The sequence below is a fragment of the Eucyclogobius newberryi genome, unplaced genomic scaffold (assembly GCF_026437365.1).
Source record: "Eucyclogobius newberryi isolate DKJ021-1_F unplaced genomic scaffold, fEucNew1.0.hap1 SCAF_7, whole genome shotgun sequence".
NCBI lineage: Eukaryota > Metazoa > Chordata > Actinopteri > Gobiiformes > Gobiidae > Eucyclogobius > Eucyclogobius newberryi.
In genome coordinates, this window is record NW_027316389.1 from 9857749 (window position 1) to 9884564 (window position 26816).

The 26816-nt window shown below is 39.0% G+C and overlaps 2 protein-coding genes across 2 annotated transcripts in view; both read left to right on the forward strand.

The window, feature by feature from the left end:
• The window catches only part of ferry3 (FERRY endosomal RAB5 effector complex subunit 3), a 452554-nt gene that overhangs the window by 223999 nt on the left and 201739 nt on the right, over window positions 1-26816 (forward strand). The gene's annotated exons all lie outside the window — the stretch shown is intronic.
• cdh13 (cadherin 13, H-cadherin (heart)) overlaps window positions 1-26816 on the forward strand; it is a 352261-nt gene that overhangs the window by 478 nt on the left and 324967 nt on the right. The gene's annotated exons all lie outside the window — the stretch shown is intronic.

Genomic DNA, 26816 nt, shown 5'->3' on the forward strand with positions numbered 1-26816 from the left:
CGTGGCGATGGCGTTTTTGGAGGCACTAACAGCATCCGATGCCTTTTTGCCTTATGTCTGCGACTGTGTTAGAAGAAGAAGAAGAAGAAGAAGAAGAAGAAGAAGTGAGAGGATGCGCAGTGGTGTTTGAGCATTTAAAACAGATTGTATGTGCAAATCACGTCTCCCGGTGCCTTTTGTCTTGCCTCGCATCTATATTCCGCTCAGTCCCCAACTTGAGCGTTTCTCCGGCTCGTTGTGTGTGTGTGTGTGTGTGTGTGTGTGTGTGTGTGTGTGTGTATGTGTGTGTGTGTGTGTGTGTGTATGTGTGTGTGTGTGTGTGTGTGCATGTGTGTGCATGTGTGTGTGTGTGTGTCTGTGCATGTGTGTGTGTGTGTGTGTGTGTGTGTGTGTGTCTGTGCATGTGTGTGTGTGTGTGTGTGTGTGTGTCTGTGCATGTGTGTGTGTGTGTGTGTCTGTGCATGTGTGTGTGTGTGTGTGTGTCTGTGCATGTGTGTGTGTGTGTGTGTCTGTGCATGTGTGTGTGTGTGTGTGTCTGTGCATGTGTGTGTGTGTGTGTGTGAGAGAGAGAGAGGCGGTGGATGGGGGATGCTTGGCCGCTCCACCAGCTGCTATAGCTGCCCGTTATTTGTGGGTCTCGGCTCGCGCTCTCCCGGGTGTCCTCGGTGGACGCGGTGGTGGTCTCTCAGGGGATATTTAATAAAGCTATAATTCCCGGCGCGATAGAGCCGTGCGCCCGCTTGATCTGACTTTAATATGGGAAGTGAGCGCGAGGTAACTCAGAACAGCGCTCTGTGCCAGGCTCGCGCACTGGATTTTAATGTGAATGTGATTGCTTTTTTTCGGATCGCGAGCTCGCATTTACTTTTCTGTGTCCGATTTACAAACTTTAAGCAGTTGAATGATTTAACTTTGAAAATATTGTTAACGGGGTTATGTTGTGTGATTTAAAGCAAACGAATCTTACATTTTCTGCCGAGACGACGTCAGTTCAAAGTATATATTTTCAACATTAAACCTTTAAATTGCTCAGCTAATTATTAGTTTGGGGGAGTTTATAACATGCTGTGTCTTTTGCACTAGTTGTTTATAGATAAATAGATATAGTTATATATATATAATTTAATACATTCAATAGGACGTCTAATGTGGCGTCTGCTTATACATGCATTATATGTTAAATGATGGTATATCCATAAAACGGAAGACTTTAAGTAGTATTGCCTTCATATGATCTATCACATTAGACTGACAGTAGTATCAAGCTAAGGTGTGGGATTTACAAGTATCCATAATAGCCAATTACTGCGTGGAGTTTTAAGCAGGCGTAAAGAAGCTTTCAGTACACTATGGCTTTACGCCATGACTGTCAACATAAATCATTTTACCACAAACGAGGAAGATATTTGTCAGGCCAGCCGTCGCAGGTGATCCATGTGCGTATAACATATGTAAATGGGTGCACTTCACTCCTGCATTAATATCCCACTTCTATTTTCCAACTATAGTGACTTGCTGTCCTATCGGCACAGTGCAAGTGCAAAGAGTTAATTTTAAAATAACCCAGCAAAGACTATATCTAAACATGGCCACAATGAGGGAGCCCTGGAGCGTGGCAGGAAAACAGCTCATTTGGAGAGTGTCTGGTGTTGTTGTGCTGCTCTTCTCTCCTTTTCCTTCGCTCTCGCTGTCTGTCTGGGTACGTGTTGGCGTATGTTACGAGGGCCAACAGTACAGTCTGCTTGGCATTTGTAGTCTGACCTGCAGGCTCATTACACACACCTCAGAAAAGGGGCTCTGTGTAACTTTTCTGACGACAGCACCAGGCCAAGTTACAGGTTAGATCTGTGAACGCTCAGTAAGGATGCGTCTATTTTAAGTATTTTAAGTAATACAATGATCAAAAACACATGATGAAATGCAAACGACATGATTACATGCAAGATAGGTACGTTTAATGTCCAACTGAGGAACGTTTTATGCAAAGCAACCAGATTTCAAAGGTGGGAAATCCTCCACCAGAAAAGTTACACGCTGCACCTTTTGAATGGAACAAATCATCTGTTAATTTTCCCATCTGAGAACAATTACTGGGCCCTAATTTACAATGTCATCCTAACTTGAGAGGACTTCACTGCATACCCATAGTTGCGGAACCGATTCTTCTGTTTAATTTTCTATAATTTCATTTTTGTCTATATACCAGCTGTTTTTCTCCCCAGTGGCATTAAAATACTGGGCCACTGTGAAAGAAACCATTTACAATTTACACAACCTAAGCCACTTCAGGAAATGGTTTGTGTGCATAGATGCTGCTGATGACACCATGTATTGTCACATTTAAGCCATCACCTTTACTTTATCCTGTTTCAAGTGAGGCCTTTCTCATTGTCACTTACACAACATGCAATAGAATTTACAGCTCCTCTCTACAATCTGTAATGGCCTGAGAGTGAACACCAATCTAATTTAAATCTGCTCATAGGCGATATATCCGTCATGTTCTATCAATCACTGTGATAGAATATGACGGAAAAGGGGGAAACATCCACCATCTTTCTAAAACACATTCGTGTGTTTTTTTTTTTTTTTTTCTTTTTATCCCATTAGCCCCAGCAAATATGTTGATAATTCTTCCTGGAGTCCATATAAAGCAATTACATTATTATTTCAGACATGAAAACATGTTAAAAGGAGAACATTGCACAGCACAACATACATGTTTTCACACAATTGCTTTAATTGAGGTTGTTTAATTTCAAGAGCCGGGTTGTTTTATAAAGTCTTTCAGTAACAAATTGAATTTAAAAGTATTGACGCAGGTCCATTCATACATTCCTCTGTAATTAAAAGTTTTTCTAATGTAGTTGGTAGTTACTTTAGGCAACATACATTTAGACAACACTCATAGCATGAGTATGGATTTCTGCACTAAACATTATGTTATTAAAAATAATCCATGGTGTTTTTGTGACAAAAACATTCTTGTATAATTGCAATGAATGAAGCAATGAATATAAAGTCTGTCTTGCTCATTTCTGATGCATGAATTTAGTGCAGGTATGCAGCCCTCTTTCATACCATTTGTAATTATCATATGCTTCCTGCTTTAGTATTAGACCATACAGTTGGACAAAAGTCTAAATTTGATCATATCAGAGCTTGTGCTATTAGTTTAATCGCTTTACAAGGTAGAAAATGTGCATATCGCTTAATCATAGCGCTTCCCATTTTGGCACACATGCTTTTTATATGATTTGACCATTTATTATCTAAAAATATTCATAAAAGCTTATTCTCATATACTTGAGTAATTGTAACACTATGAATTGTATAACTTAATAATGGCTTCAGAATAATTGAATGATACGAGCTAAATACCAAGCAATGAGTTTTTGATACATTTAAAGCTAATTTGTTTTCATGTATGTATTCCACTACAGAATTTAACTCTACGACTCGACAGTATTAGTTTAATCTTCATTTGAAGTATAGATGTTGAACAGTAGAGGAGATTGCTGCCCTGTGCAACTCCACATCAAAGTCCTGCAGCTAGAATAACATCCATCCACAAAAACAGTCCGTGTTCGTCCAGTTAAATAGCTGTTGAACGATTCAGAGCACGCCGAATCCATATGCTGCTTACTTATCAATTAGGGATCAATGGTCTATTAAATCTAGCATAACAGTGGCCACTATTTCCTTTCCTTCAATGTCTGTCAGTCAGTCACATAGTCAGAACTGTGGCTGTTTTTGTATGGATGCTGATAAGGAGTGAACAGGCCACACTTGACTATTTTTTATTACTGGAATAATCATAACTTTTTTCCAGTCTTGTGGACACACACCTGTGGTCAAGCTCAGGTTTACTGTGTGACAAATGGGTGGGGCAACTTGCTCTGCTGCCATCTCCGGGAAGTATTTTTAAGATTTCTATGAAGGTGTTTTACTTCATTTACTCTGACTTTTTGAAATTTGAATGTGTTATAGTTAGTTATAAAATAACCATTCTCATCAATGACTATGAACGCTTGCATTGATTTTCTATTCCTGCCTGTTAAAGGCGTAATGGACGATTTTTTGCCGATTTGAGAACTCAAGCGGAAGTGCGCATGTGCACTCCCCCGTGCGGATGCAGAGAAAAGCCTCGCGGCCAAACGTGCGTTTGTTTATTAGCGCAACGGATCACATCTCATCTCTCGTCTCCCGTAGATTCTCTTCTGAGCCAGCTCGAACCGTCTTTCTCAGTCTTAATTTTGTCCCGTTCACTGAGGGAACTATATGATAGATCAATGCGCTTAGACACAGGGAAACGTGCTGCTCTCATGGGGACGAGCCGCACGCGGCTGCAGGTGAGCGGTAGGTGCATCCTATGATTGATACGTGGCAGGACTAAATCGGCAGTCCACACCACGAGGAAATGAAACTCAGATTTGGGCCAAAAAATCACCCATTCAACCTTTAATTCATTGATTGTGCACCTCATATTTTTGTAATATTGTTTTTGTCATGTTCAGTTTTCTTCTCATAATGGGGCATTCCAGTTTACATTCAAAGTCTATGTGGACGCACGTCCAAAGCGTCTGTACAGGCGTCCAACTCGGCCATCGAGTTCAAATTTGGATGCCTTGGTCTAATGCAGCTTAATGTAGTTTTCGTTTTACTCAATTGAGTTTTGTGACATGGTTTTGGAATTTCGATCCAGTCCGGTTTTCTTGTTTCTCTCTCAAAATAGCAGTTTCTTTAGCTTGATATCTTTGTGACATGATTTCTTCATTTCGTTGTCCATCAATGGTGTTTTAAGGTTCTTGACTTTAAATTTGCTGCATGTTTGTCCACAAAAAACATAGATTCTTTGTTAAATTCTTCTAGTCACGAGATGAATTTTACAAAGAATGTATGTTCGTCACATTTGTTTGCTCATTGGACCAGCTTGACCTTCTAATATCATCCAAAAATGCATCTTGGTTTTGAATGACCACTTACAAATAATTCTAGGACCACTCTTATCCTTAGATTGTGGTTGGTGCAGCTAACTGGAACAGAAGTCGTGCCTGTGCATAATTCTAGAGAATTTGTGAAGATGTGATCAATGCACATTGAGGTGATCAATTCCTAATTTCTAGGATGAATTCTTGTGGGTTTTTGTACTAATTGTATTTGTAGACCAGTTGCAGAAGTAGCATCAGATAGTTTTGCTCTTATTGGGCAAAAATCTTCTGATGGATATTATTTATTATTTATTTGACCAATTTTCAAATCGTTTTTGGTCATAGGTACAGTCATATGGCTCTGAAACTCACAGAGACTGTTTAGGAGTAAATTATCAACCTCTCTTAAGGCAAAAGGCAATGTCAGATAATATAATATAATAGATCTTGCTTTATCGTCACTTTGAGTTGTCTTTCTTATTCTTTGTACAACTTGCAGTTCTATATTTCTTTGCAGTTGCAGTTTCTCAGTTAAAACATGTTTCACTTTTCTCAGCATCAGTCCAAGTGTCAGCAGGCGTCTCAGCCTCGCCATCTATCATCACATTCTTCTTCTTTGTTTGACCCTCTAGATATTTAATTTAGTCAGAGACGGCTAATAGGCTGTCGCACACTTTTAAGAAGTCTGATTGCAGTGTATCTCCATGATTGGTTTGCTTTACCATGTTTGCACATTGTCTAATGGCAATGATTTTCTTCAGCATGGGAAGGAAATTCAATTTTTATTTATTAATTTGATTTAAAATATGGAATCACATGCATGTAGACACTTCATCCCATCTGATGTTTGATCCACCTGGAACCAGCTGTCTCCTGAAAACCTGCAATCTCACTCTCTGTGGTCTGCTTGGAATCGAATGAGCTTCTCTTATTTATAGATGCTCGTGTAGAGAGCCAAGTTTCTCTCACCATAAAGTGCCGTACACACCTACCATTTCTTCATCGCACACACTTCACAGTCCGCTATAAATCCCTGTTTTCCAAATGAAATGCTAAGCAGTCTCTCCGAGTAGAGCCATGATTCAGAATAAGCAGTGCACAGCTGGGTGCTGCAGGTGCAACATTTTTAAACTCTTTTTCCATCATCTACTTTGATTATTTTGCCTGTCATCCCTTGTTGTCACACTTGTATTAATACTAAATGCCGTGGTGTTTATGAAATTACAGTCTTTTAAAGTGACATAGCAGACTTAATCCCATTGATTTTCTTCATACCGTATTATATGCTATATGCTTTCAGTGTGCCCTTGCTGACAAATGATACAGGCGAGTAATGGCTTTCATCAAGGCCATAGTAGTATTCAATATTGGTATGACATTGTACTTGATGCATCTCAGAAAGGACAAATACAGCATATGCATTGTCAATGTAAATGACTTTTAAATGGAACATCTGCACATCTCAGTACACAGTAAGTGAAATCAACATATTGTCAGTTTTTAATTTGGTATATTTGGCTTGCAATTGTATCAAATTAGAAAGTTAATCAACCATTGCATGACGGTAAAACTCCCAGCAATACATTTTATTTTCTATTTGGTTTTTCACTTCCCACATATTGGTGTTTAAACTTTTGGCAGCTATCTTTATATATGAGCTTGGGACAAAAGGACTCAATAGCATGAAAATCATAAATTGAAATGCAAATTGGCACAACATGTACTGAATAACAATTAATTTCACATGAAGTCCACCTAAAGCTAAATCTCATCCCATCACAAAAATAGATGATACCTTTTCTATGTTGTTATTGCACATTAATTGCTCGGCAAAGCTGTAGAAAAGTGTAGAAAAGTGGTGTTACAGAGGACATAGTTGCTATGGTGCCCCGTTGTTGATAGACCAGAGTGACCTTGCTGTGGCACAGAGACACACACTTTCACATTTCATCCTTCCCCTCTCTCTGCTCCACCGTGTTCGCCCTCAGCTTTACTTCAGCACCAGATTGATGTGGTAAATTTAAACAGAAGAGGACACAGCCTGCAGTGGCTTGTCAGCACCATAAATTATTCAAATCCACAGCAACAGGTGTGACATAAACTTGCAGATATTGGTCCCAAACATACAGCTATATTCTGTAAACACAGTAAACCCAGGCTAGTGGACCATGTTGTCCAGACCGAGACAAATATTCATGGGTTTTAAGCTGACAACAATCTTCCATCACCATAGCAATTAAACAATTCATATGTTATGTTTGGGGAAAGGTCATCACACACAATCCTTTAAATCAGGAAGGATAACTTACCTGAAACAATGAACAGTAGCGCTTTATATTGAATCAATAGTTGAGGCGGGATGATGTGACTAACTGTCATCTCTTTTATGATTTTTATGATTTTCTAAATGAACACGGAAGGATGAATGGCCAGAAATGGCAATCCAATAAAGCCATGTAGTGCAAGAACTTTGTTGCTATGTTCAAGTATCAATCTGGTTCAGAGCGATGGAAAATGAGGACTGTTGCCATAGCAAGACTTCAAATCAAATATTCTGTCTTTGGAATTTTTCGGAACTATGAAGTTGCAATACTGCTACAAAAATACAATTATACTCTAACTGTATGGACAAAAACGCCAATAACTGCTGCTCCTAGATACTGCTTTCACAAAAAAAATGGAAATTCCTCCACTTTCCAAAAATCCCTCTGCTCCACTGTGTAAAATGTGCCGATTGACACATGTCATGCTGATTGCTGTCTGAAATGATTTATCCTGAATTATACCCTCAGCTAACCTTGTGTTTCCCCGGAACAGCTCCCGAGTGTTAACAGTCCCTTTTAGACCTGTCACTCTACCACATGTACCGTTTTAACAAATGGAGAGCAGTTTAGAAGCTGAGACTGTGGCATGCTACAAGACTAATGATGACGTTAATGAGTAATGCCAAACGTGACGGACTCTGTTTTTTAAAGTTCCATCTTCTCTCTATAGTCATTCTAGCAAAATGGACGGCTTTTCGACACGTTTGAATTCTTTCTGCCACATCGTTCTATTTGGCTGATATATATTGTGGAAAGCAGCACATTTCATTTTTTGGGGGGGAATTTAAGAACATATAAAAAACAAACGGAAAAAGAAAAAAACATGACCAGAGAGACACAAAATAAAAGCAGCAGACATCCAACATATAAAATAGAAAATAAAATCATGGCCTGAAAAAACCCTAAAAAAAACCCAGTCCCATTTGGTACAATGTCTGTCAAATTTGTCCATTTTCAATTGAAGTCCAAATGTTCTATGTCATCCTTTTTTCTGAGGGCCTTTTTGTGGACACTAGTAGGACACTCCAGAGATGGCTGCTGGTTGTGTCCATGGCAGGAGTCCTGAGGCCCAAACACAGAGTTCTGAAATCCATCTCTGTCCAAAACCTGTGAACAAAGAGGACAATCGCACAACACATGACAGTGATTTGCCTCCTGGCTGTCACCGGGCTGTTTTCCAATGGGACCGTGTTCCGTCAGCTTTGTTTGTTTTGGTCCCATAGTGTTACCGGATTTGTGTCTTCCTTGTTTACTCGTCTCTGGTTCTTCCTCTTTGGGATGAGGTTGGTCAAATGATGATTTAAAATTTTAAGTTTTGCAGCAGCTGTGTGCGGTGTGTCTACTCAAAGCGCCACCATAACAGGAAGTCCGAAAGCAGCACATTTCAATCCCAGAATCGTGTGTCTTGAAGCGTACCTGACTGTTCGATCAGTGCTCGTGTGGGATTTTTAAGGTCTCTCTCTCTATTCTTCTTCCCATGGAGTAAAAAGCCTACAGCCCCAGGCTGCGGCGGTAAAGTGCACTTTAGTGTGTTTTTTGGCTCTCGCTGCTGTCAGAAATTCTGAAAGCTTCCTGTAAATAATAACACATGCATACATCTGACATAACAGAAACTAGAAGAAACTAGAAAGAGAACACTACTCCACTACACACATGTGCCCCCTGTGTTCTAGTGCTCTCCCATTCCCTTTAAATGGAAGGCTGAAACAGAGGAGTAGACTTTTTTATTTATCGCTGTGTTCCCTTGTGACTGTGGCTGAGCAGTAGTAATGGTCTCGAAGGTCAAATGCTATCTTAACTCCTCAGTAGGAGGCTGTGACCTTTGAAGAGAGCCAGTGTTTCCTCACTAACTTACATCCCTTGCTGTCGCCACTAGTCTCATGGGGAAGGTGGATAACAGATAGAGATACTCTGAGTAGTAATTAAAGTAAATATGTCCCCTTAGCGCTCCATTAGAATCCGCCCGTATTTGATATAAGTGGCCTAATTATGCAAAACACCATTGGATAATCGTAAAAAGAGTGCCAAGTGGAAAAAAGCTTCCTATGAGAGTGGATTAATGGCTTATTTGTGCAGACAAATTTTGAGGCAGGGAGTGAAAGAAGCAGACAAAAGGCCTTACAAAACCATGTGTGAAGGACAAGCCATGTCATCCAGTCCATTTCTGTGGCTTGTCGATTTTGTGGTCATACAAGCGCAAAAACAAGCGCTAAGATAGAGAGGGCGATGGGCAGATGGGAGTCCACACTGATTCCTATTTTGTGGTAAGAAGGGCGGTTAAAATAGGCTAGTAGTGAGGAGAAAAGGGAGTCCTCTCTCCCTTTGTCTGCTTACGCATGCCCCAGTAACACATTGAATATATTCATGAGTATTCCTCCCCTCTGTTCGTCTGTATGTTCTTGATTTGCAGATTTAGTATTGTAGGACTATGTGCTTAGTTTGCTGTCATGCAGACTAAACTGTTTTCTGTAATCAAATGAACTGATAACACACAAGAAACAATGCATAATTCATACTTACATGCTATTATGCATGCATTTGAATTCAAGACGTTTTGTTACGTCAATATCATATGACTCATAAAAGGGGAGAAGGGAATGAGCCCAACAACTACACTGAATAATTATACTGTGATCATGAATTATTAAAACTCATGCAACTACATCTAAATTGCTATTGCTTCATTTATTGCTTGCAACACACAAAAGGAAGGCTGCTGAAGTTTAGATAATGACGTACGTTCCGATTAAAAACAGACAATAAGATTAGTTTAAAGCTTTAAGCCAGAAATGATTAATTTAGCATTTTTTTTGTATATTTCAAAATTGTACTTTTTTGGTCATAATTTTACTGTATCTCCAAATATTGTACTTATTACATGGGATTGCCATTTCATCAAATATCTGATGATGTCAGCATTTAGGTTTATTGGGTCAGGGATTACACATTTACACAAGTATTCTTCATATGTGTTCCCTTTGTGTCATAGGTCACTCTACGCTTCGCCTGTTATCGCTGGCTGTGCTGTTAATTGTTACTGCAGGGCTAACGCTGTCTGATAGAGATTTCTACCAGCTGCTTTTGATCTACTTTTATGAGTGTATTGGTTGAGGTGAGTTGTTCCCTTGTGGCAAACCCTCAAATAAATGCGTCCTACAAAAGCAGCGAGTCCCTGGATGCTCGGTAGCTAAATTGGTAGGTGAAGAGATATACTGAACCAGATATGAATCAAAGACAGACTGACTTCCAGTTATGTTTGTTCTGGGGAAAAGCTGGAATCTGTACATGTAAAATGTACTTTTCCTTGACCTGTTAAAAACGACTTGCAGGATTACGCGAAAGAAATCATGACATTGCTTGTACTTTGCTATTTCCTTGTACATTCAGCTCCTGAAGAGGTATGTGAGGTAGAATCCAATTAGACTTCAGCACTGCTTTACAGCGCTTATTATACTGCTTTTCTTGTCCCATGAGATGTTTTTTGAAAAATAACGTACAATAAGCCTCTATTATGCCCTCTTTTCAGTTTGCTTTAAATAGGTTAGGTTGCTTTTTGGACTCATTTTAACCCAGCCAAATGGAGAAAAAAAAAACAACTACCCTATTTTCCGGACTATAAGTCGCATCTTTTTTCATAGTTTTAGCCGGGGGTGCGACTTATACTCCAGAGCGACTTATATGTGATATTATTTGTCATTTTTACACTGGCAACCGCATGTCACATGTTGATTGTTTTCAACCGCAAGAGGGCGCTCTAGGCTCTGAGCGACGCAGAAGAAGAATCTGCACTTCCTCTTCCTCTGGAGTTTGTGGAGTTGTTTAGAAGTGACACTGATGAAGAAGAATTCAGTGGATTTAGTGATTTGGGGTAAAACTGATGCTTTGGTAAACTTGTTAGCATGTTCTTTATGCTATAGTTATCTGAATAACTGTTAAAATGTTACGTTAACATACCAGACACTTACCACAGTTCTGTCTGTGCATCATGTAGCTGAAGGTGTTAGCGTTAGCATACGTACACCTATTCACCATGTTCTCTAATCTGTTATTATTTTAAATTTGACTTCATGATTAAATGTCTGTTGTTCTTGATCTTGGATTTTATCAAATGAATTCCCCCAAAAATGCGACTTATACATGTTTTTTTTTCATCTCTATTATGTATTTTTTGGCTGGTGCGATCCGGAAAATACGGTAACTTGTGCTTGTTGTATTGTTTTTAGTGGGGTATTTGGTATGGAGCTTTTCCTTGGTTTAGCAATCGAGTTTGATAATGAATGGGAATTGCAATATCACTGTATCTTTATCTGCGTGTGTAAACAATGGACCGATAAATGTAATGCATTGATGTGTGAACTGCATTCACATACCACTTATTTGTGCAACATTTCAATTGGAAACATTGGAAACTGAATTGGCAACATGGAAAGTCATCTGATGTCTGTTGCGCCTCGCTGTAATCTAAGAATGGACCGTTGTCTTTAGAGTCAGTTCAAACGGTTGATGTGAAGCAGAATCTTCCTCAAGGCATCGCTCAGCTTGTTAATGCAACACTAACTGATGTGGCCATGATTTGTATGTATGCTTAACACTTGTTTGCAGATGTTCTAGTCCATATTAAATTGGCTGAGGTGGCTAAAGGAATAGACAATACGATTGCAGCAAGGCAATAAGTGGCATTGCTTAATTATGAGGAATATTGTTAGGGCAGTGAACGGAAATCCTCTCATCTAATCATTTTAATTCGCCGTTATTGACATATTCTCTCCCCATAACAGACACCTGATTCCACATTATTTTTAGAATAGTGCTGTGCATCACAATATTACAATTTTAATTTCCAAATTCAGTGGTTTCAGTACCAAGGAAAAAGCTCAATACTCTACACCAATTTTATTATCACAATGATAATAAAAAACATCTATTTTTGACAACAGACTCAACATACTGGTAATAGCTTCTTTCATATTACCACACGGTTTTAGTCTGGTAAAAAAGAGCAAGAACTGTATCAATACTTCAGCTTAGTATCTTGTTGATAGTTTTATTATCTGGGTAATGATTTTTTAACATCCTAGATTAGAACAATCCTTTTCCAGTTTGATCCCAAGGTTAGAAGCATAAAAAACACATCTACGTCTGCGTTACTGTAAAAGAAAGGCTAGTTCATGACCTCGTTGTGAACATCATGGCGTATCACAGGAGCTTTATATCTATGATGGCCTTGACTTTACCATTGTTTTAATGCTTTTATTGAAAGGGTTTCGTCTCAGGCGAGCCACTGGAGTCTCAGAGCATCTGCTGCAAAGATTTAAAGGCTTCAGACCAACTTTTCCACTCTCCCTAAACTTAACTCTAGGGTGTTCTCTCTTCCTTGTGTTTGACTTTGAAGATATCTAATCCCACTCCACTGTTAAATGGAGCTGACCGCTGAGAAAGTCTTTGTGACTCCAGTTAGAACGCTCAGCTATACTAACCTATGTCCCGCTACTTCTCCTTCATATTTGTATTCGTGTATAGGGCTGTGTATGATTGAGGCTGAGCGGTACTGTACATATCAACAGTAAAGGAATATCTTATCTTATCTTATCTTATTTACCTCAAATACCTACAGATTGCTCATTCAGCCCATTAAATAGACATGTTTGCCAGTTTATGTTGATTGTATGAAAGCTTCAGGGCTGTAAACTTGAGATTTTGTCATTTTTAATTGTCAATTTTGTTCAGACTTTACAGGGCATTTGTTTTATCCAACAAGATAACCACAATATTAGCAGTATACAACTTCATTTCATCATTCTCTAGATGCACTCGTGTGTTCCCTTCCCAAAACCACTCCACTGCTTTTATCCTCTTGTACGCGTTTTGTTTCCAAAATGATTCGATCAACTCTTCATTGTCTGCCCTGTTATTCTCCACTTGCTGCCTAGATGGAGACAGAGTGCCGGATTGTTTTGCAGGGCTCTCAGTGATAATTGCCGTTCACTTAATTTGGAGCTGTGCACGTGTCTCTGTGAATGTTTTAACATCCATCTCTGCAAACCCGTTTCTCCAAATGGGTTTTCCAAAAATGTTGTGAGGCGCTTGATTGAGCTGGACTTCTGTACCTTTGCTGTCAGGTGGGAACATATTCTGAGGTCTGTACAAGTCAAGTTGCTACGAGGCAATTACACTTATTCCTTTCGATGTCAACATTCACAAACCAAGCATATAGTTTCCCCTGCTGCCAAACGAGCTGCCATGTCACCCGAGTCTCTTTGCCTCTGCCCACTGTTCAAGGGTTTGTGTCAAATTAATGCACACTGGCCCAAGACATGAGGTACTTCCGTGAATAATGAGCTTGGATCGGCTGCCGCTGATCGGTAATGTCCTTGTTCATGCACTAGTAAAAAGGAAAATGCCTCCCTTTTTCTATGATGATGGAGATGTATTTGGAAGTGGAATCTAAGTAAATGATGGGTATTCTACAGAAAGGCTGTGAATGCTGTGTTTCTGCTGTTTTGTCTGGAGTTGCTGTAGCTATAATATCCTGGTTTAGACCTGGTTTGATCCTGGTTCAGACTTGGTTGGTCTCTGTTTTAATTCTGTTTCATTACTGGAGTGACAATTTTGCAAGGTTGGTGAAGCATTTTGTATTTTACTACAAAAATCAACCTGCAGTTATTTTATCATCATTGAAAGAGATTTAGTGCTGTGGATATTTTGTGCGACACAAACTTTTGTGCACCCAGAGGCCCTGGCCCTCAGGAAAATGCATTTGAATAACCCTGGTCGAATCTATTCAACCAATAAACCAGCCGATCCTCTTTTCCTCTTTAGTACAAGTTCCTTTCTGCATAAAGGTCTGCTCTGTTTGGTCTTCACATCTGCACAAGGCGTGTCTCACCAAGAATATTTGCTGTACCTCCTCAGGACAGTTACAAGGCACAATCCAATCTGGATTCTCTGACTTTATCTCCAAAGCGTCTTTGGGCTGACCCTTTGATGTACTAATTCTCAATCCTAGCCACACTCATCACCTTCAGATGTGCCTCTGTTTCTCAGTGCCAAACATTCGGAAAACTCTTTGGTTAGTTCAACCCACTGGAATAGAGTGTGGTCAAAACCTTGTAAATTGCTTTTATGTTGTATTCTAAGGTAAATGATTATTTTTGTAAATTGGCAGCTGCTCGTCTTTGTGTTTTCGGTGAATTTCCTGGTATACGTGGAGTCTTAAGTAAGTAAAATTAGAACATTGTATGTGGAGCAAAGTAAGACCCTATTGTCTGCTATAGTCTTTAAGAGACTGACACACAAATGGAGCGTGGGGGCAATGAGTCCTTGCTGGGAGTTGAAAGAAGCTTGTGAAGTTTTTTAAAGTGGAAACACAAATGTCTTTGATCACACTGTGTTGGGTTTTTAAAATAATCCTCTTCTCTGACAGCTCCGTTCTTTGAGTTCCCTGGCGATTACTGTTGGGGCTTTAGATATGATTTTGTGAAGCGATATTCTTGTAGCTTGACGAAGACTTTCATCTTGTGATCGCCTATTGTTTTCTCCTCACGCGGCTTTGGGCACAAGTTTGTCCTGCAAATCTGAAGCAATTAAAACATAGAGTTTAGGACCGCAGTGCTCATAATCCATTAGGGTAAGTGCTTGAGTAGTCGTTTGCTAGTGCTTTTAAGGGCTGCTGGTACGTTGGTGTACGGAGGTCCTCCTGGGAGGCTGAGGCAGCACAAATGAAGGTAAAGATGAGGTTGTGGCTTTGGGAAGGCCTTGTAAGTAAGGTCTTCTAATTTCCATGGAGACGCAGCATCCACCCCCACATGTAGGCTTTATCTAACTCAGATTTATAGCTGCTACCATTATCTAAATATTGCAGATGCAAAGTTTTCAATTTAAAATTGGAATGACTTAACTTAATACGTGCTTTATGAAATGCACAAGATAGCAAAAGGTGTTGGTGTCTCCTCCCTTATGCCTCCTTGTGGCTCAAGAAAACAGATTTTTATGATGACGTGAGAACTTTTTAAACCATGGTGTGAAATAGAGGTTTTTCCTTCATTTTCTAACATTTGTAGAAAACCACCCAAGTTAATAAAGTTGGAATTTTCTCAGAAGTAACACAAAAACATAAGCATATTTTAGCTATGTGTCCACATCTGAATGCAATTTACTTTCCATCATAAGACAAACTTTCTTTCTAAAGAGTGCAGCACTGGCCTCTCCCCATCTGAACCTCCCTTATCGGCTATGGGCTGGCACTATAGTCCTCCTGCTGCAGAGATCCTCGGTGGACAGAGCTGGCTGGATTTGATTTTCATTAGGATTGCATGTCTTCACTGTCACATCCTGCCTACCTTGCACGCTTTACTGGAGACAATTTTACGCTGGGCTGGACCCTAGTAGTGACAGCTTGGTTTTTTCATACGGGGTGGCAGAAGTCACACAGAGTGGCCACTTGCACTGTCCCTGTATTCACCATTCTTGGGGCTGACCCGCTTCAAACGGGGACTTTTGCCGCCTTTTTCCCTATAGCTTTGACCTGGAGACGTGCTCGGCTGCTGTGAAGGGACCAGCCTCCTGCAGCTGTAAAGATTAGGAGCAGGAGTCAGCTGTTCTCCAACAACCTGCTGGATGTGTAAATTTGAACACTGTGAAGAGACAGCTGACGGCACACGCAGACGGAACAAGATCGTCTTAGGCACTGTCAGAGGCAGCCAGAGATCGATTCAGATAATTATTTGTAATGGAGCCAGAAGAGGAAGAGAGACGGAGTGTGTCTTTTTCCAGGTTATCTAAGCAGGGCAGAGCACTTAACTGGAAATTTAACAATATAATGTGATAAAGCACAAATTAAAGAAAACCAAACGGAGAGTTGGCTGGAGAGTCCTGGGCTATTTTAGGTGTAAGTATTCTTGACAGCGAATGGGTAATTACTGGACTGAGACCTCTGGCTCAGGCAATTTGGCTGCATGTCCTTAGTGAGTTTTGGGCCATTGACGTTTGGTGATCCTCGATCTCTCTATTTATTTATTTATTATTTATATGCCGTGCCTTTTAACCTTCACAGACATTATATATATTCTTCAATGGAGATACAGCGGAAAATGGATTTTAAATCACATAGATACTGTTAGCCTTGTGCCATAATTGCCCAAGCGATTTTTCAGGACTTTAGGGAAAATGGAAAAAATACAGATTTTAATAAAACGGTTGACAATGTTTTTGTTTCTACTGTCAAGGTGACTTCTTTTAGAATTGTGAAAAGTAAGTCATTAGCTAGTTAATTGCATACAGCCATTTTATACAACTGAAAATAAATAAATAGATAAATACATTCATAGACCATGGTTTAGGTGGTTTTACACTTATGTTCAAATGTTTCTCTTTGGAGACTTCCAAAGCTTCTGCACAACCATAAAACTACCATACAACAACTATACAACAGCTATACAACAACTATACAACATCTATACAACAACTATACAACATCTATACAACAACTATACAACATCTATACAACAACCATAAAACTACCATACAACAACCATACAACAACTATACAACAACTATACAACAACCATACAACAACTATACAACAACTATATAACAACCATACAACAGCTGTACAACAACCATACAACAACCATACAACAACTATACAACAACTATACAACAACCATACAACAACTATACAACAACCATACAACAACCATACAACAACTATACAACAACTATACAACAACTATACAACAACCATACAACAACCATACAACAACTATACAACAACTATACAACAACTATACAACAACTATATAACAACCATACAACAGCTATACAACAACCATACAACAACCATACAACAACTATACAACAACTATACAACAAACATACAACAACTATACAACAACTATACAACAACCATACAACAACTATACAACAACCATACAACAACTATACAACAACCATACAACAACCATACAACAACTATACAACAACCATACAACAACCATACAACAACTATACAACAACTATACAACAACCATACAACAACTATACAACAACCATACAACAACTATACAACAACCATACAACAACCATACAACAACTATACAACAACCATACAACAACCATACAACAACTATACAACAACTATACAACAACTATACAACAACTATACAACAACCATACAACAACCATACAACAACTATACAACAACTATACAACAACCATACAACAACTATACAACAACCATACAACAACTATACAACAACTATACAACAACCATACAACAACCATACAACAACTATACAACAACCATACAACAACCATACAACAACTATACAACAACTATACAACAACCATACAACAACTATACAACGACTGTACAACAACCATACAACAACTATACAACAACCATACAACAACCATACAACAACTATACAACAACCATACAACAACTATACAACAACTATACAACAACCATACAACAACTATACAACAACCATACAACGACTATTCAACGACTATACAACGACCATACAACGACCATAAAACGACCGTGAAACGACCGTACAACAACCGTACAACAAACATAAAACAACCATAAAACAACCATACAACACCGATAGTCACCATTTAAATGTAAAAGTCATTGCTTTCCATACTTGACGATACTTTAACTATTTGATGGGAAAAGGTGAAATTAAGTTATAATATTATTAATAGAGTGATTCTATGTTTTGTGCACAGAAGTTTGAAATAATCTCAAATATCTTTACAAGACACATTAAAAATAAAAGCTGATATTTTACTTGAGACTGCACAGACACTGTGCACTACATGGATTATAATGTGTTTTTTATGCTAGAAAGTGTTATTTGGCTGTTAAAATGCCTCTGATTAGTCAAGGACAGAACCAAAGACGCCTGCTGCAGGGTTTGGAGAATAAAATCAGACAAACGCTTAATACGGCCAAAAGAAATTACATGGACAGTTCTACGCTTTGAGGCTGTCGATTGTCAAACCACAACCTGATTTATATACAAATATATATAGATATATATTTATTACCACTTTGTGTTAGATGTTGACTCAGCAATGTGAAATATAGAAACATACAGAAACAGAAATAATAGCCTATACATCAACTATTGGATTTACAAGGCAGTGAAATAGTGTGTGTGAATCCAGGACAAGAACATGCACATTCATTACGACTGCACACAGTTATACCACCGCTGACACGGACACTGGAATTAACATAGCTCTATTTCATGATTTATGACAGTCTGTCTGGGCCTATTCTGGCTGTGCTCCTGCGTGCCTCATGTCAGACACACACACACACGCACACGCACACGCACACGCACACGCACACGCACACGCACACGCACACGCACACACACTTACTTACACACACACACACACCTACGCACATGCACGCACACGCACACTTACACACCTACACACACACACACACACACCTACACACACACACACCTACGCACATGCACGCACGCACACACACACACCTGTAGTGTCCCATTTCCATAGCCAGCAAAATAATTCTAAACTTTCCAAGTAAAATCCTCCCATTTTTGGTAGACGTTAATTACAGTTAGAAAAAATGGTCGTCTGACTCACTTTGTCATATTCCTCTTTCAAACTACCGCATATGACATATGAACAGCGTAAGAAACTGAATTTAACATCTACTGAAGGCATTGGAGTGCGATTTTCCCTCACTTATTATCCGTAACATGTTAGTGATTTGGTTAAACGTAATGAGCGTAAGTACACAACTACATCTTGTAAATGGCTACTCATACATAATTTGTTATTTGAAAATCTCCTCAACACATTGAGCAACAAGATCGAATGGAGTACTTACCAACACTTTTGTGACTTGTTTATAGATGGCAGCACATTTGATGCCTGTCTGACTTTTCATTTAAACATTTTCCTTTTCCAGACTATAACAAAATCACCCTTGAACACTGAGTTGGCGTGAGCGTGTTACCTTGCTCTTATTATTAAGACTGGTACATTTACCATGGAGGAAAATGTATTTAGAACATACACAAAGGAACGCACTCCTACTCAAGGTATCGCAAATATCATGTTTTTGATTTCAGACGAATCTATTTCCTTCAGTCTGGAGTAGAGAGAAGATACTTTTTTGGTGGGAGACCTTTTCGCTGGAGCTGGAATGGTTTCTTAATGGTTGGGGGGAAAAGGACAGTGATTATGTGGGTGAGCAAGTTTTCAAATCACAAAGTTGGAACGTTTATATTAGCATTTTTTACGCAGATTAAATGTTAGCCATTGGTATCACTATATTTTCTTCCACAAACAAATCCAGGAGCAATTTAAAGCTTTTTTAATTGCTTATGAATGTGTTTTTTTAACAGGCATTTATATTCATGTGTAGGTAGACAACTGTGTGACTATCAACAACCATACAACAACTATACAACAACTATACAACAATCATACAGCAGCAGCAGCAACAAGAACAACAACAACAACAACAACAACCATAAAACAACTATACAACAACCATACAACAGCAGCAGCAGCAGCAGCAACAACAACAACCATACAACAACTATACAACAACCATACAACAACCATACAACAACCATACAACAACCATACAACGACCATACAACGATCATACAACGATCATACAACAACAATACAACAACCATACAACAACTATACAACAACCATACAACAACTATACAATGACTGTACAACAACCATACAACAACCATACAACAACTATACAACAACTATACAACAACTATACAACAACCATACAACAACTATACAACGACTGTACAACAACCATACAACAACCATACAACAACCATACAACAAGTATACAACAACCATACAACAACTATACAACAACTATACAACAACCATACAACAACTATACAATAATCATACAACAACCATACAGCAACTATACAATAACCATACAACAACTATACAACAACTATACAACAACCATACAACAACTATACAACAACCATACAACAACTATACAACAACTATACAACAACCATACAACAACCATACAACAACTATACAACAACTATACAACAACCATACAACAACTATACAACAACTATACAACAACTATACAACAGCCATACAACAACTATACAATAATCATACAACAACTATACAACAACTATACAACAACCATACAACAACTATACAACAACTATACAACAACCATACAACAACCATACAACAACTATACAACAACCATACAACAACTATACAACAACTATACAACAACCATACAACAACTATACAACAACAACAACAACAACAACAACCATACAACAACCATACAACAAACATACAACAACTATACAACAACTATACAACAACCATACAACAACTATACAACAACCATACAACAACCATACAACAACCATACAACAACTATACAACAACTATACAACAACCATACAACAACTATACAACAACCATACAACAACCATACAACAACTATACAACAATCATACAACAACTATACAATAATCATACAACAACCATACAACAACTATACAACAACCATACAACAACTATACAACAACTATATAACAACCATACAACAACTATACAATAATCATACAACAACCATACAACAACTATACAACAACCATACAACAACTATACAACAACCATACAACAACTATACAACAACCATACAACAACTATACAACAACTATACAACAACCATACAACAACTATACAACAACTATACAACAACCATACAACAACCATACAACAACTATACAACAACAACAACAACAACAACCATACAACAAACATACAACAACTATACAACAACTATACAACAACCATACAACAACCATACAACAACCATACAACAACCATACAACAACTATACAACAACTATACAACAACCATACAACAACTATACAACAACCATACAACAACCATACAACAACTATACAACAACCATACAACAACTATACAACAACCATACAACAACCATACAACAACTATACAACAACCATACAACAACTATACAACAACCATACAACAACTATACAACAACTATACAACAACCATACAACAAACATACAACAACTATACAACAACCATACAACAACTATACAACAACCATACAACAACTATACAACAACTATACAACAACCATATAACAACCATACAACCATACCACTTATATCAGGTATAACCACCACTGTTATTAAAACACATAACATCACAGTGGACTCTCAATTTGTACGTTTGTTTTTGCTGTGAACTATTTCGAACCGCTCTTTCTGTTCTTTGTCAGTGGTTGCGTGTGTGTGAGTGTTCATCTGTATCCAGCATCAGCTTAATTGCCCCCACAGAGACCTTTATTGAAGCCAGTAAAAGAATCTGTGCATTGGTTTACAAGACGGGTTCATCTCTGTCAGACACAATACATGCAGCTTCTGTGTATTATTTGTTGTTCTGGCCGTCCACACAGAGGCGTATGCTTGAATATGTTATGGCAAAGCAAGGATAAGTTTATTTGTAGAGCACAATTTGTACACAAGGCAATTCAAAGTGCTTCACACACAGCAGGAAAAATGCATTCAAATCACAGACATGACAGAAATCACAGAACTGTTAAATACATAAAAGAGAATCCTTTCAGTCATATGCACAGCTAAACAAAACGTTTTTTAGAGTAGAAGCCTGTCTCACATCTTCAGGGAAACTGTTCCAGATTTTAGCTGCATAAAACTGAAACGCAGATTCCTCATGTTTAGTTCTGACTCTGGCACCAGCAGGAGGCCGGTCTATGTTTAGTCCTGACTCTGGCACCAGCAGGAGGCCGGTCCTTGTTTAGTCCTGACTCTGGCACCAGCAGGAGGCTGGTCCATGTTTAGTCCTGACTCTGGCACCAGCAGGAGGCCGGTCCATGTTTAGTCCTGACTCTGGCACCAGCAGGAGGCCGGTCCATGTTTAGTCCTGACTCTGGCACCAGCAGGAGGCCGGTCCATGTTTAGTCCCGACTCTGGCACCAACAGGAGGCCGGTCCATGTTTAGTCCCGACTCTGGGCACCAGCAGGAGGCCGGTCCATGTTTAGTCCTGACTCTGGGCACCAGCAGGAGGCCGGTCCATGTTTAGTCCTGACTCTGGCACCAGCAGGAGGCCGGTCCTTGAGGTCCTCAGAGTCCGAGATGGTTCATATGGCACTAACATGCCCATGATGTACTTTGGTGCTAGGCCATGGAGAGACTTGTACACAAGCAGAGCTGCTTTAAAGTCTATTCTCTGAGCCACAGGAGCCAGTGCAGAGACCTGAGAACGGGACTAATGTGATCATACTTCCTGGTTCTAGTCAGGACCCGAGCAGCAGCGTTCTGGATGTACTGCAGCTGTTTTACAGCTCGTTTGGAGAGGCCAGTGAGCGGCCGTTACAGCAGTCTAATCTACTGGAGACAAACGTATGGATAAGTCTCTCTAAATCTGGTTTAGACACTATATTCTTTATTGTGACAATGTTTTTTTTATGGTAAAAAGCTGCTGATGTTATTGATTTGACGTGGCTGTTGAAATTCAAATCTGACTCCATTATTACCCCCAGATTTCTAACTTGGTTTGTAGGTTTTAGAGCGAGACTCTTTGTTTCTGTGGCCAAAGACAATGATTTCAGTCTCGTCTGAGTTCAGCTGGAGAAAGATGTTTTGCATCGACACACTGATCTGTTGGATGCAGTGGTCCATATTTGCCTGGCATAATGGTGTCTAATGCATGGAATTGTTGCTGGAGGAAGTTGTGCAAATTGGAGTTTAGATAAGAGCGAAATGGATTTATTTGCAGTTTCAGGTTCACTTAAGCATCAAGACAAACCCTATAGTTTTAGAATTGCTGACAAAAACACATTTCTGCAAAGCAATAACAATTTTCCTCATTCCAAAGAAGCAAACCTGCTCAACTGTAGCTGTTGAATTGTAGAAATAGGAAAGTAGCAACAAGAGATTTGTATTGCCCAATAGTCAAAACAATGCATTATTTTGATGCAAAATTAGCTCCCGGTATTTATTGATCCTGTTCATGCTGCTGCACAAATGTGTTATAGTGTTGATTAAACACAGTTTAAATAACCTTTTTGTAACAGAATATTTCCTTTTTTTATTGAACACTTCTGCAACTGAAGAAAATCACTCTGTTAGATGAATTGGACGACACACATTGGTTGGTTTTGTAATGCACTTGTCGAAATGGGTCAGAACCTTCAAAATCTGCAACTTTCGAACGATTGCGGCGTGCTGAATACATAGTTCATCACAGTTGCATAAAGCCTCAAGTAATTCACCCTGGAGAGACTTGGACAGAAACAAAAAGGTGCATTCGAAGAGCTTTACCGACAGCATCGCTTTGGTGCTCAGACCCCGGCAGGAGACATTGCAATGATGGACAGAGTGTACGTGGACACTGGTGGTAGAGGATTATGTGGAGGAAAGTAAAGGGCGACGATGAGAGGACAAAATGCTGAGAGGGACATCGAGAGGAGCGATCTGGAAGCGGACGTGCCATCTGGAATGTTGGTTGATATGGGGACGACGTGATTGGGTGCAGAGGGGGTGGGACGTGCAGCGGAGAGGATAGAATACAGGGACGAGAATGGAAGTGCGTCCGCCTGCTCGTCCGTGGGAGTCGGATCGCTGCTTCACTGCTGAACTCCTCGAGGTTTATACTTAATCCTAGTGGTTTTGTCATTTTTCCTTGCCAAGAAGGAGGGTTTAAGGACTTTGGGACATTTATCTAAGGACAGGGGATACTGGGACATTGCCAAATTTCTATGAACATTGTTTCATCTGTTTACGTTGTTGCCATTCGTGGCAAATGCTGTTGTGATTTCGGGCGATACAAAAGTAAATGTAATTGAATTGATGGTTGAGCTCACACTTTTGCGTTTTCCTGCTTCTGTTGTTGGAATTCCGTTCACTTAAGTGGAGGACGAAAAGTTTCACTGTTAAAATGTTATGTACAGTAGGTTGATTTGCGTAAAGTGTTCGATGATTATGAGGACTAACAAGTCAACAATGCTCTGTTTCTCTGGACGGCTTGAAAATGGCTTTGTCTGTGTGGAGCATTTTTGTGGAGGCACAATTAACTTCTGGAATGTGGTTTCTTTGTTGCGCTTGTGAAACTCCAAATCCTTTGACGTTATTTGACCTTGTCTCTTCCTTACTCTAACTAACTGAAAGTTATTTTCCTTCACACATTTGCTACTCTGTTCTGAAAAATCCTGTAATACAGTGGTAGAAAGGAAAGTACAAACGTAAAAAGTACTGTACTTAAGTAAAATCTTTAGGTATCCGTACTTTACTGTATACATTTTACTGTGGATACTTTTTATGTTTACTTTACTGCATTTGGGAGTAAGTATCAGTGCTTATTCTCCCCCTGCATTTTTAACTGGACTGAAAGGTACTTTCCATAGTTGCATGGTCCATGGTTTGAGGTTTAATTTAAGCACATTCATGGTGACATCCTGAATAAAGTGTTTGAATTCAGAGTATAAAATATACTCCAAAAGTATTTATACTGTATTTTATACTCTATACACTATACTTCTTTACTTTTACTTAAGTAGAAGGTTTTAGGGGATACATTACTTTTACTACATGAGCAATAATTTTGCTCATGTATCTGTACTTCTACTTAAGTAACTTATTGAGTACTTCCACCAATGATGTGGTGGATTTGAATTAAAATTAAAATTAAGTTGTCAATAAATGTTCTGAACAGTTTAATGTTCTGAACAGTTCAAACCAAGAAGAAAGGAACTTGTACCAGACAGTTTTATAATCACACTCTGTTACTTTTAGTGTGGAACAGTCTCTTCTCGGTCATATATTTGTGAGAGCGGTGTAACACTATAACATCCATCCCATTGTCTAATGTACCTTGAAGAACCAGCGCAAGAAGATGACCGAACAAAAACAATTATATTTGTCTTGTGTAATGACCAACTCTTATAGACAGGAGTAAACCAAACTCATTCCAGCACCACGGCTAGAGATGCAGAGTGTGTGGCCCAAATGAAGGAGGCGGAGTAGAGCGGCAGAGGCAGTCTGGAGGTAATGACGCTGGTTCTGAGGTGATGCTCGCTGTGGGGGGAGCGAGGGAGGCTGGTGGTCTTCTGCTGGACGGACTGCCTGAGTAGTAACTCTAAAATGGCTCCTGACAGAATCATTTCTCAGGTGGAGATTTGGCCCGGCTCTCCTGGTGGTGGGAGGACCAAAGCGAACAAGTCTTTCCACTTGTCATGAATATTTATCTGAGGAGAGTGTTCGCCAGGCCCGCTGAGGAGAATGACAAATCACAATCTCTAAAGCTACTACCTGTATTTTATTCCCATCTATCCCTTCACCCCTTTCAACTTGTGACTCACTGTCATCCAATCTCTGCTCCCACTGTTTAATATGCCCAGTGCATTTGATATACTGCGCAGAGTGTCAGAGTAAAAAATGACACATTCACAGGACAGAATAGACTAAGTGAACATGGTCAAGGTTGTCGTAAATGGATGCAATACCTTTAAGTGGTTCAAGACAATTACTCCTGTATAATGCTAATATTGATATCAATTATAATATGGAGAATTCATCATATTTTAGAATAGAATAGCTAAGGATGTCAATTACCACAATTAATTTAAGGATTAATACGCACATTAATAATATCAACTTTTGATTATTGTTAAAATAAACATCACAATTATATGTGCAACAATGAAATAAACATTTGCCATTACATTATAATTGATAATAATAATTTATCTTTATTCACATTGTCACAAACTTTCTGAAAGAAAAAGCAATGCTAATTCAACAATAAGTCAAACAAAAGAGTACTTTCCATTCAGGTTTACCCAAGTAAATTTTTTTACTTCTAAAATGTGCAAGTATATATTTTACGTGGTAAGGATTATGTTGTGACCTGAACTTTCACAATTATCCATTACCATACCTAGTATTAATATGCTTGTGACCTTAAATTCTAAAATACAGTGAATATGGTTTAAGCATTAAAATATAACGTATAAATAATTGTGCAGCACCCTCCCACCCTCTCCTAATTTATTTCCTAATTGTTTTTACATTTCATAAAGGGAATACTCGGCCCGGGGGGTGCAGTCATACATATTTTTTTTCACAGTCAAAGTTGTGGTCCTTGCAGGTGAATTTGGTAAAGTAGTTTGTATTAATTTTCTTCAAACGCTCAATGATAATGCTTCTACTGCATCTTTTCTTCTGTGTATTCAAGCAGATCACAGTATGGCTTTTATTTATGTCACCTCTCCCCTGGTGTTCTTCACTCTTCAAAGATGTGACTCATTGGTACTTAAAAGAATGAAAGCACCGAGCTGTGGCCTGATCTTTAGGCATTAAGCTGTCTACTTCTCCTCTTCAGAAAGCAAATCCATTTTGGAGTGGTTGAGGACATTTTTGTTGGTTGTTTTGCTGTCACAAATAGCTGGTGCTGGTCAGATTACTTTGTGAAGCTAATCTGATGACT